We start from the raw sequence: 10,212 nt of genomic DNA, 5'->3' as shown, positions 1-10,212 counted from the left end.
TAATTAAAAATGAAAATTTATTTATTAATGAAATTCACTTTACAATTAAATTTTATTTTTACAACACTAAACCAGAATACGAACTAATTGAAACACATTAAACAGAAACCTAAACCTAAGCCACCGCTCCTTCCTCCTTTCAAGGTCGTATGTATTCCTCCTGTCGTCGCCTCCATCTCCTTCACCACAGCGCCGCTCCTTCCGACTTCCATGGTCGTCTTCCTCCTGTCGTCGCCTCCATCTCCTTTACCACAGCGCTCTGACGTAGCCATCACACCTCCTCTGATGTCAGGCTTCTCCGCCAAATCTTCTGTCTCCTCCGCAAAATCTACTGACTCCTCCACATTCCAAAAACAGCAAATCAGTACGTAAACAGATATAAAAATGAATGTTCTCAACAGATCTAAAGACAGAATCAATAATGAATATAAAGGATCCAAACGAAAACAACTTTCCACACACACATATCTAAACCATAAAAATCAAATATAAAAACTTAACTGCTTCAAACGTTTCCGTATGGATCCACTTATTGTAGCCGTAGCTGAAGTGATTAGAGGTGATGGCTGAAACACAGTTCGTTGGCAGAGGTATACAACGAGAGATGAAGATGATGGCAGTGGCTGAGGTTTATGGTGATGGAGTGATTTTGTGTAAGGATGAAGAAGATAGACAGAAAAAAAAAAGACAATACAAAGATGAATCTCGTTGTTCTTTGTTTCAGAGAGAGAGAGAGAGAGAGAGAGAGAGAGAGAGAGAGAGAGAGAGAGAGAGAGAGAGAGAGAGAAGAAAGTGAAGAACGTGAGAGAAGAGAGAGAGAGAGACACACAAAAAGATTTAATTTCAACCGTTCAAAATATCTAATCTATGGTTAAAATCATCAATCCACACACAACTTTTTTTAACCAATAGGAATAAAGGACGAGGATATATACAAAAATGATTTTGGGCCTTTGATTCAAATCAATCAATGGTTCAAAAAAAACAATACAAATAGTCTTCTTATTTATTTATAGCTAATATACAAATTATTTAAGCTATAAATAATTTGGTATCATAATTTAAATTTTGAAATCTAAATTTTGTATTTGAAATTTTAATTTATTTACAGAAATATAATTTATTTAGAAATTAAGATTTAATGTTTTATGATATATGTTAAAATGAGATATGTGGTTTAGGGGTTAGGGTTAAAATTTAGGATTAAGTATATGATTTGAATTTTTGCTTGAGGTTTAAATTTATAGTTTCTATTATAAGTTTGTAAATATTGGATTTATGATTTTCTATGTAGAGATTAAGGTTGGGGTTTAAGGTATTAAAGTTTGATAGTTTGTATTAAGATTTGGATGTAGAGTTTAGAGTTTGAAGTGTAATGTCAAAGGTTGGTCTTAAGAGTTTGACTAAAGTTTTAAGGTTTTTGTTGCAAAAGTTAAAGATTAAGATAAAAAAATTGAGTTTGAATTTACAATTCTGGTGTATAGCATGAAAATATTAGAGTTTAAAGATTTATGTCTATAGTATAGGGTTAAGTTTTGGGGTTTAGGGTTTTAAGCACACCAAAATCCATATTTTTAATATCATCCACACTAAATATATATTGTTTATATAAGGAATAGGTTTTAGTTTAGTAATTATATTATTTGTAGTAATAGATTTTTGACTTTATATGTAGGGTTTGAGTTTGGGGTTTAGGGTATTAGATTTAGGGTGTAAATTTAAAATTTAGTTTTTTGAGGTTCTGATTTTAAATTTGAGATTAGATTTTAAAATTATCAAATTTTGAGTTTAATTTTAAGATTAAAATTATACAATGGAAATAGTATTTTAATTACAAAATACAAATAAGCAAAAAAAAAGATTTTATTGATTTTTAAAATGATTAAATTTTGAATTTAGGTTTAAGAATAAAGCTATTACGAAAAATTGATTTTTTTTTAATTAATGTTTACAGTTTAAAAACATGTTTAAGATTTAGGGTTTTGTTTTTTTTTTTAAATTACAAAATACAAAAAAAAAAAAATTAAGAGATCAAAATTTAATAGGTACTTTATAAATACAAACAATAATTTAATTTTTGAACATAAATTTTTCCTTTTGATGAAATTTCAAAATTTTAAGCAATCATAAAACATATTATTTACAAGTAAAATTTTACTAATTAACAATATAAGTCTTGCCAAGTCTTAAAAGGACTAACTTCAAACTTTACTTTAGGCAGAGAAGAAAAAGATGTGTTTGTTTGGGCAGAGAAGGAACAACAATCACTTAAGCTCCAGCAGCTTTACCAGCCAAAATACACACAATCACAACCACAACCTAGTTCACAACCTAGTTAAGTCACTCATATCAGCAGTTCCACGGCAAGCACCACCAGGAATACGAGCAGGAGCAATATGTAAAGCTACTCTTACTCGCATTGCCCACTACATAGGTTGCGACTCCCCTGAAACATATTAACACTTTCTGTCTCAAGCTTGATGTAACCATACATAGAGAGCCATAACCGAGACAAGAAAGCTTAATCTTACAGTGGAAAAGATGCTTAGCCAGAGTTTCGTTAGGCATATATAAACTCAGGAACAAGAAGTCTCTCTTCACCTTCATAGCAACATCCAAGCAGACTTGCCATCCTATAGTTCCTTAACTGCCCAACAGCTTTAGCTTCATCCTATCGAAAAATAAAACCATTGTGAAGTTATACTATTTAAATCTGCCACTAGCAAAAGCATAGTTAATAATTATCTGCCACAGTGTGAAGTATATCATATAAGAAATTACCATCTTGAGTAAGATCATCAAACATAGACATAATGTCAGTCTTCAAATGCACTGATCATCAAACATAGACATAATGTGTGTGATGTGAACCTCTTGCTGTGATGGTGGCATCGCCTCATTGCTGTGGTTCCCTTGCTCTCAACGCCACCAAAATCTTAAATCAAAATTTCCAGATTGAAATCAAAATCAACCATGTGGTGTAAGTCAGATCTCCACAATGCAATATAGATGATGATTAACTTAAACCCAGATTCAATCTCTAACAATCAAAGTAACAATTTTTTCCACAAATCCAGAAACTAATAAAGCATTTCAAGAAGCTTGAACTGAGAAAGTAACAAACTTTCACCAACCCAGAAACCAATTAAGCATTTCAAGAAGCTGAAACTGTGAAAGTAACAAACTTTCACCAGCCCAGAAACCACTAAAGCATATACAGACATAAGCCAAATTGATTGAAATAAAATGAAGTAATGGTTAAAATTTCAGACAAAGACTTCACCTGGCGTGAAGAGCAGAGGACGGAGGCGGAAGAGAGAGCGTTTGCAGTCGCCATTTTCTTTAGACCGGAGGAGCAAACAAAAACGTTTTGGGCTTGTGGATAAGGAAGTGGTTTTTCACTCTTAAAATGAAATTGAGGGGAGTGGGTTAGGGTTTAGATAGAATAGAGGAGATTCAGAAAAGAGAAGAACTTTGTCCTCCTTTATTCTCAGCGACGGAGAAAGAAGAATCTGAGGAATTGGAGAACGAAGGTTAAGAGAGAGAGAGAGAGAGAGAGAGAGAGAGAGCCATCTCAATGAATCTGATAAGTGTTTTGGTGGTAAAATATTTTTTTTTTCTAATTATTGGAGCCAACACTTAGCAAATTAACGCGGCTAACTTTTTTATTTTTTCCCGCGATACTAAACGTAGCATTTTAAATTTATAAACGCTATTAAAAAAGCCAGTGTTAGTATACGATAGCAGAATTGTCAAAAACGCTATAATCTGATGCTATTAATACCCACATTTCCTGTAGTGGCTTTCTTGTTTTACTATTTTCACAGCAAAAGGTTTTCTAGGATTTTTAGTAGATTGGAGAGAAGATCCAAAGAGATTTGTGATTGGAACTCCTTTGATATATATGTATTTATCTATTCAGTTGTTATACCTTATTGATGTTATGAATTGTTTAGTCATGTCTGAGTAGTTCTCTTTGTTAGATTTAGGGTTTAAATAGGTTACGAGGGATTAGACCCAACTATAGATTGCTAAGTTGTGATATTCATCTTTAGGATTCTCATTAATGTCTGCTTATAGATTAGCTACCTAGAACTTGCCCTAGGAGTTGTAGACATAAGCGATAGCTTGCATCTCACCCTGAATCCATCCTAATTGAGCTAAGATTGCTAGAGTAAGACGAGAGCTGATCTAGGAAGCTCAGTGAGCACATTCAACCCGCGCGTTAAAGCTTGACCAAAAGCGTCGATCGATATTCCAATCGAATAATTGGTCGACGTTTCAACAAGTGTATCGATCGATATTCCTATAGAATCATCGATCAACACTGGTCAATAAACAAACCTAGAAAGCGAGAGCCTAATGATTTGTTTAAAAGTTTTGAGCTCTATAATATCATGCATACAACTTATTAGGCATATGTAGGATTATAATCCTAATTACCTGAATAAAAACCCTAAGTCTAGATAATTTCACCTAAGTACCAAAACCCCCAACCAATCAATCGAGCAACTGCCTTGCTCACAAACCTGTCTTTTACATTTAATCATAATCAACCTAGCTTAATCAATTTAATTAGATTTATTAAGTTTCCTAACCCTACAGCAACAACTATAACAACAACTTGAGTTATGGAAACTCATCTTACCAGAAGCCACCACCACCTACTCAGGAGAGCAAGATTGAAGCAATGCTTGATAGGGTTCTTGAGGGACAGCAGAGTATGACGGTGGACTTCAATGGGAAGAACGATTCTGTCTACAACAACCTGAACACAAAGTTTGAGACTTTGAGCACTCATGTGAAGAAGCTGGAGATGTAGGTTTTTCAGACAGGCGAAACTGTTAAGAGGCAAGAAGCCTTAACAAGAGGGGTAGGTGATAGAATCTAGATCAAGCATCGACCGGTTCGGATCATGGACACGGCCCAAGGAGTTATTTCCCGACCAACTCAACAAATTAAGACTGATGGTCGACCTAGAATCCACTTTGGACGAGCTGGACGAAGTGTCACTTACTTGGATGAGCTGAGTGAGCTAAGTAACACTAGCTTGGAGCTGAATGAGCTAAGTGACACTGAAGATGGAGCTGGTTTAGTTGCTGGGCGAAATGGGCTTTTTTCAGCCCATGGAAAAATTCATAACAAATTCAATTTGGGTTTGTTTTACTCCAAATTCGACCAGGCCTTTGGTGATGGTCTTCTGCCCATTTGCATTAAGAAATATCAACAAAAGGAGTCAAAGTCGTGGTCATATCAAGGGGAATTCAACAACACACTTATTTATAGTCAAAAGTCTTAGTCTTTGTTTATGTTTTCTAAGTTTATAGTTTTCTACAAAACTCTTAACTCTTTCTTTGACTCATTGTACTATAAATACGTAAACTCTTCCATGAATAAAATCAGTCTATGTTTTGGAGTTTATTTTCGTTTCTTCTCTTAGTGAGAGAGAGAGTTCTTTAGCTAGTTCATTCGTGTGAACCGGCTTGTTGATTTGGTGGTTAGCCAACTCATTCATTCTTTCTTGGGTGGTAAGCCTTAGATCGTGGGTATATCAAGAGCCATTCTGCATCTCTTGACGATCCTTTCAATCCATCTCAGTTACAGAAGTACCATTTTCCTTCTCAGATCATATCCAACACCCAGCTAAAGTGATCCTTCAAATTAGGGTTCTTCAAGTGGTATCAGAGCCACTTCGTCTGGTTTATTTTCATTTCATATTTTCATCTTCTCATCTCTTCACAAATTTCTTTTATTATTTCTTGTTGGATCCGGGCTGTACCTTTACTCCCTTGTGATCGCCTTAAAAAAAACGATTAGAAAAAAAAGAGAGTAAAGTTTTGGCATGAATCACTTATGAAGAGAAATCCAGGGGGTGTGGTGGAAGAGAAACCCTGCTGGCTGAAGAGAAACCCAGCCTTAGGACAGTTAAGGCGGATCCATGCAAAAAAAAAAAAAAATCTCTTCATCTTTCTTTCTCTCTTTACCCTTAAAAGTTGTTTGTGGTTTTGATTGCTGAATTTTAACTGCCTACCATCCTTTGAACCAGTGAAAAGAGCTCTGAGTGATCACCTAAAAATCGTGAGCTAAACACTTTGAGAGTGTGAGGATTTTATTTGCTAACTCGTTTGTTAAGTGTTTTCAGGATGTTTGGACTTCTAAGGAAAGTAAATCAGGCTTCAAAACAACAACAAGATGTTTTCTACCCTTTTAAAACCATGTCTGAAAAAAAGCAATTGATTTTTAGAGATAAGAAACAGTTTGCTTCTAATGGATTTCATTTTGTGCAGAAACAAAGAAACCAAAGGAAGAGGCAAAACAGATTCGATGAAGATGAGAAGAGGATCAAAATGGTGATCGTCCCTTCACCAAAGCCAAGAGAAGCAACTATGATGTTCTTGATCGGAACGAGCTTCAGACTTATGCCAGTTTGGAGAAGATGTTGCATAAGGCAATTTTTGCTATTCAGCAACTCAAAAAGAAGGGAAACACCAACACTTCTTCTGCACCAAAACAACAATGTAAGTTTTCTTCTCTTTCAAATTCCAATTTGAAAATTAATATGTTGTCTTTTGATAAAAGCAAAGCTGTGAAAACCACAAGCAAAGCTCATTCTACCAGGTGTTTCAAATGCCATAGGATCGGTCATTATGCTAACAAGTGTCAAAACTAGAAACCGTTGGTAACTTTGGAGAATGACAGAGTTGAAACCAAGCCAGAAAATGAAGAATTTGCAGAGCCATTGCCAATTGTCGATGACTACACACATGAGCCAATGGCAGGTTTAAAATCTTGTGAACATAAGAACTTATTTTCTTCTCAATCTGAATCAATTCTTGATGAGTCTTGTTTGCAATTAAACATTTTACAACCAGAGAATCCAAGTAGTTTTGAATTAGTTTCTCAGTTTGAAAAGGATTCTGAAAACATTTTGAACAAGGATGAATTTTCTGGTCCTTCGAATGCTCTTGATATTGGTGCATATGACCTTGGTCTTGGAAGCTTTGTGTCAATGTAGGAAGGGCCATATGAAGAACAAAACTGTGGTCATCAAGCAAACCAAGAAAGATCTTCTTCCATTCAAAAACCAGACCAAACTCAAGGTGAACATTGTGCTGATTATGATTCTTTTGCTTATAATCCTTTTCCTTTTAATGTTCCAGATTTGAGGATAAATCTTTTTGAAGAGGGAGGGAATGATAGAACCCAGATTGAGCATCGACCGGTTCAGATCATGGACACGGCCCAAGGAGTTATTTCCCGACCAACTAACCAAGTTAAGACTGATGGTCAAGCTAGAATCCACTTTGGACGAGCTGGACGAAGTGTCACTTACTTGGATGAGCTGAGTGAGATAAGTGACACTAGCTTGGAGCTGAATGAGCTAAGTGACACTGAAGATGGAGCTGGTTTAGTTGCTGGGCGAAATGGCCTTTTTCAGCCCACAGAAAAATTCATAACAAATTCAGTTTGGGTTTGTTTTACTCCAAATTCGACCAGGCCTTTGGTGATGGTCTTCTGCCCATTTGCATCAAGAAATATCAACAAAAGGAGTCAAAGTCGTGGTCATATCAATGGGTATTCAATAACACACTTATTTCTAGTCAAAAGTCTTATTCTTTGTTTATGTTTTCTAAGTTTCTAGTTTTCTACATAACTCTTAAGTCTTTCTTTGACTCCTTGTACTATAAATATGTAAACTCTTCCATGAATAAAATCAGTCTATGTTTTTGAGTTTATTTTCGTTTCTTCTCTGAGTGAGAGAGAGAGAGTTCTTTAGCTAGTTCATTGGTGTGAACCGGCTTGTTGATTTGGTGGTCAGCCAATTCATCTTTGTGTGTTGTATGGTGGTTAGCCAACACATTCATTCTTTCTTGGGTGGTTAGCCTTAGATCGTGGGTATATCAAGAGCCATTCCGCATCTCTTGATGATCCTTTCAATCCATCTCAGTTCCAGAAGTGCCATTTGCCTTCTTGGATCATATCCAACACCCAGCTAAAGTGATCCTTCAATTTAGGGTTCTTCAGTAGGAGATGATGTGATGAAGCACCTCGTGAATGCCATCATAGATGATGATTTCTGGCAAGTGGTGAAGCAGGAGAAACTGCAAGAAGGAGATTTCGAAGTAGAAAGTTTGATGAGTTTTGGCAGATCACATTGGTGTCGATCGACGCCAGATCTCAAATATCGATCAACGGACGTCAACCAAAACCTATCGACAGCCACTCCAGATCATCGACCAATGACACCTACGGAGTCGACCACATCTTGCAATGTAGTGAGGATCATGACTCACGAGGAGTTCGCAACAAGACACCCACATCCGCCCAGCCCTGTTTATGTCAAAATTGATCGGCAAACTGGTCCTGCCATCGATCGATAGAGAGAGACCGCCATCGATCGACAACCTCCAGCGCCCATCGATCGACGCGCGCCTCTCACATACCGAGTGCAGATGCCAAAGATAGACGTCACCCGTCTCAATGCACTCAGGCCACAACCCAAACCTGCAGCTAACCCTCCAGAGACCACTCTTCTAAGAGTGGAACGCGATAAGATTGGGGTTGCGCCTTGGGGTTGCGCCTTATGACGGCTGCCTACGTACCCTTGTTGAAGGGATCAAGCCTTTCGTAGTTCGTCTTGGAGTTAAGGTTCCTATGACCTGTTTTCCATCGAGACCTTTATGGTCTAGTTTATATGTAGAGGTTATCAGGCATGTTGCTGGCAATGACATTTTATATGGGTGTAGAGGGAAGACTACGAGTTGTCATCTCGTAATCTAACTCTGTGTGAACTGCTACATCCATGATCTGTTTCGAGATTTTTCCGCAGTGTGTAAACTTGCGGGAATTCTGAAGACGCTCAAATATTGGCCAAGAGACAAATTTTGGGATCTCGTATCAGGGTGTTTGATACTATGCCTAGAGATGTTGGAGACCAGTGTGTTGGGTTTAGGGCAAGACCTAGGTCTAATCACGGCTTTAGGGGGTGCGATGACTACTTCGAGTTACGTTTCCCGTATCGTTTTCGACCTGATTCCATCCCGCTTTAAAGTCCGCGATATGTTCTCAGCTTACGTGACTTGTATGATAGGAATCAAACATTCTTCAAGGACAATTTTTAAGTCTCCCGAAAGTGCTGACCAAAATTTCGGATTTTTTTTATATAGCGCTATTACCCTAGTGTCGGGTGTACGAGAGCTATCTCTACAAGATGGCTAAGTCCGTTTAGGACGTTAAGAGTTTGTTCTGATCAGCAACAAACTTATCGGTAGATATTACCGTTTTTGAGTCTTCGCGAAGAATACGTGTTTGAAAAGATGTTAGTATGTATGATTGTTTGGTCTTCCAAGAAGGTGCCTTTATCGAGGAAGGTAATTTTTTCAAAAAATGGTTCTTTAGGCGTCTGCGACGTCTCGCAATGCTGAAGATTGATTTTTTCTTTCATATGCCGTGTTTCGTGCTTGAAATGTTCGTGGGCTTGAAGATGTTTCGCAATATTGCAAGGGTCTAGTCTTACCTTGCGTTTGAGAAACATTCTGGTAAGTCTACGGATGTTCGCAGCAAAATTGTTTTTCCTGTTTGGATGCTAATAATTTGATTTGCGATAGAGGAATTAGGACTGAGGGGTCGTGTAAATTTGTCCATGGGAAGAAGCGTTTTCCTTCATAGTGCTTTGTGAAGTGTTGGCCTTCCGAGATCTATTTCGTGCATTTTTGAGGATTTTTCGTATAGCTCTAGAAGCTTTGTTACAAATTTTTACATACATACCACGTATTATGGGTAAAACGTAGTGGGATTAAAGTGAATTGTGGAATGTATCGAACTTGGTCGCTTGTCGACAAGTTTTGGTTTTCCGTTAACCGTTTGGTTGTTAGGACTGGGTTTCGTTTCGAAGAATTTATCATATGATTTCCGACTGTGGGCTATACGATAATTATTCTCTTAATAGTCACATGACGTTTTTAGACAAATCGTAGATTGTCGTTTAGCCGTTAAGTGATGGAGCGATGGTTTCTCAAATAGTTTGGCTTGGCATGAAGGATGTGTTCACTCAGATTGCCAAGGATGTTGTAGGTCAAGGATTAGACCATGGTAAATTCTGGTTTGGACCTTTACTGGAAGGCGTAATTGACCGATGGCCAAAGAGCGCTTGTCTAGATTGATAGGCCAAGTTTGCCAGAGTTATCCGTGTTAAGATGGCTGATAGTCATA

At 37.2% G+C, this 10,212-nt stretch overlaps 1 long non-coding RNA gene across 2 annotated transcripts; it reads right to left on the bottom strand.

Moving 5' to 3' along the window:
* LOC106357404 lies at positions 1-4,214 on the bottom strand. Of its 2 annotated transcripts, XR_001272284.3 has the most exons (4): positions 3,284-3,737; positions 2,782-2,935; positions 2,532-2,671; positions 1-2,446 (listed from the first exon to the last, which is right to left on the bottom strand). It is a non-coding gene; the product is annotated as an uncharacterized LOC106357404 (long non-coding RNA). The 2 variants fall into 2 exon arrangements; XR_007322730.1 differs by lacking the exon at positions 2,782-2,935 and having other exon boundaries at positions 3,284-4,214.
* Between the last annotated feature and the right edge of the window lie 5,998 nt (positions 4,215-10,212).

The sequence above is a fragment of the Brassica napus genome, chromosome C4 (assembly GCF_020379485.1).
Source record: "Brassica napus cultivar Da-Ae chromosome C4, Da-Ae, whole genome shotgun sequence".
Classification (NCBI taxonomy): Eukaryota; Viridiplantae; Streptophyta; class Magnoliopsida; order Brassicales; family Brassicaceae; genus Brassica; species Brassica napus.
Note: the sequence above shows the minus strand (reverse complement) of the source record. Positions and strands in the feature narration are given on the sequence as shown.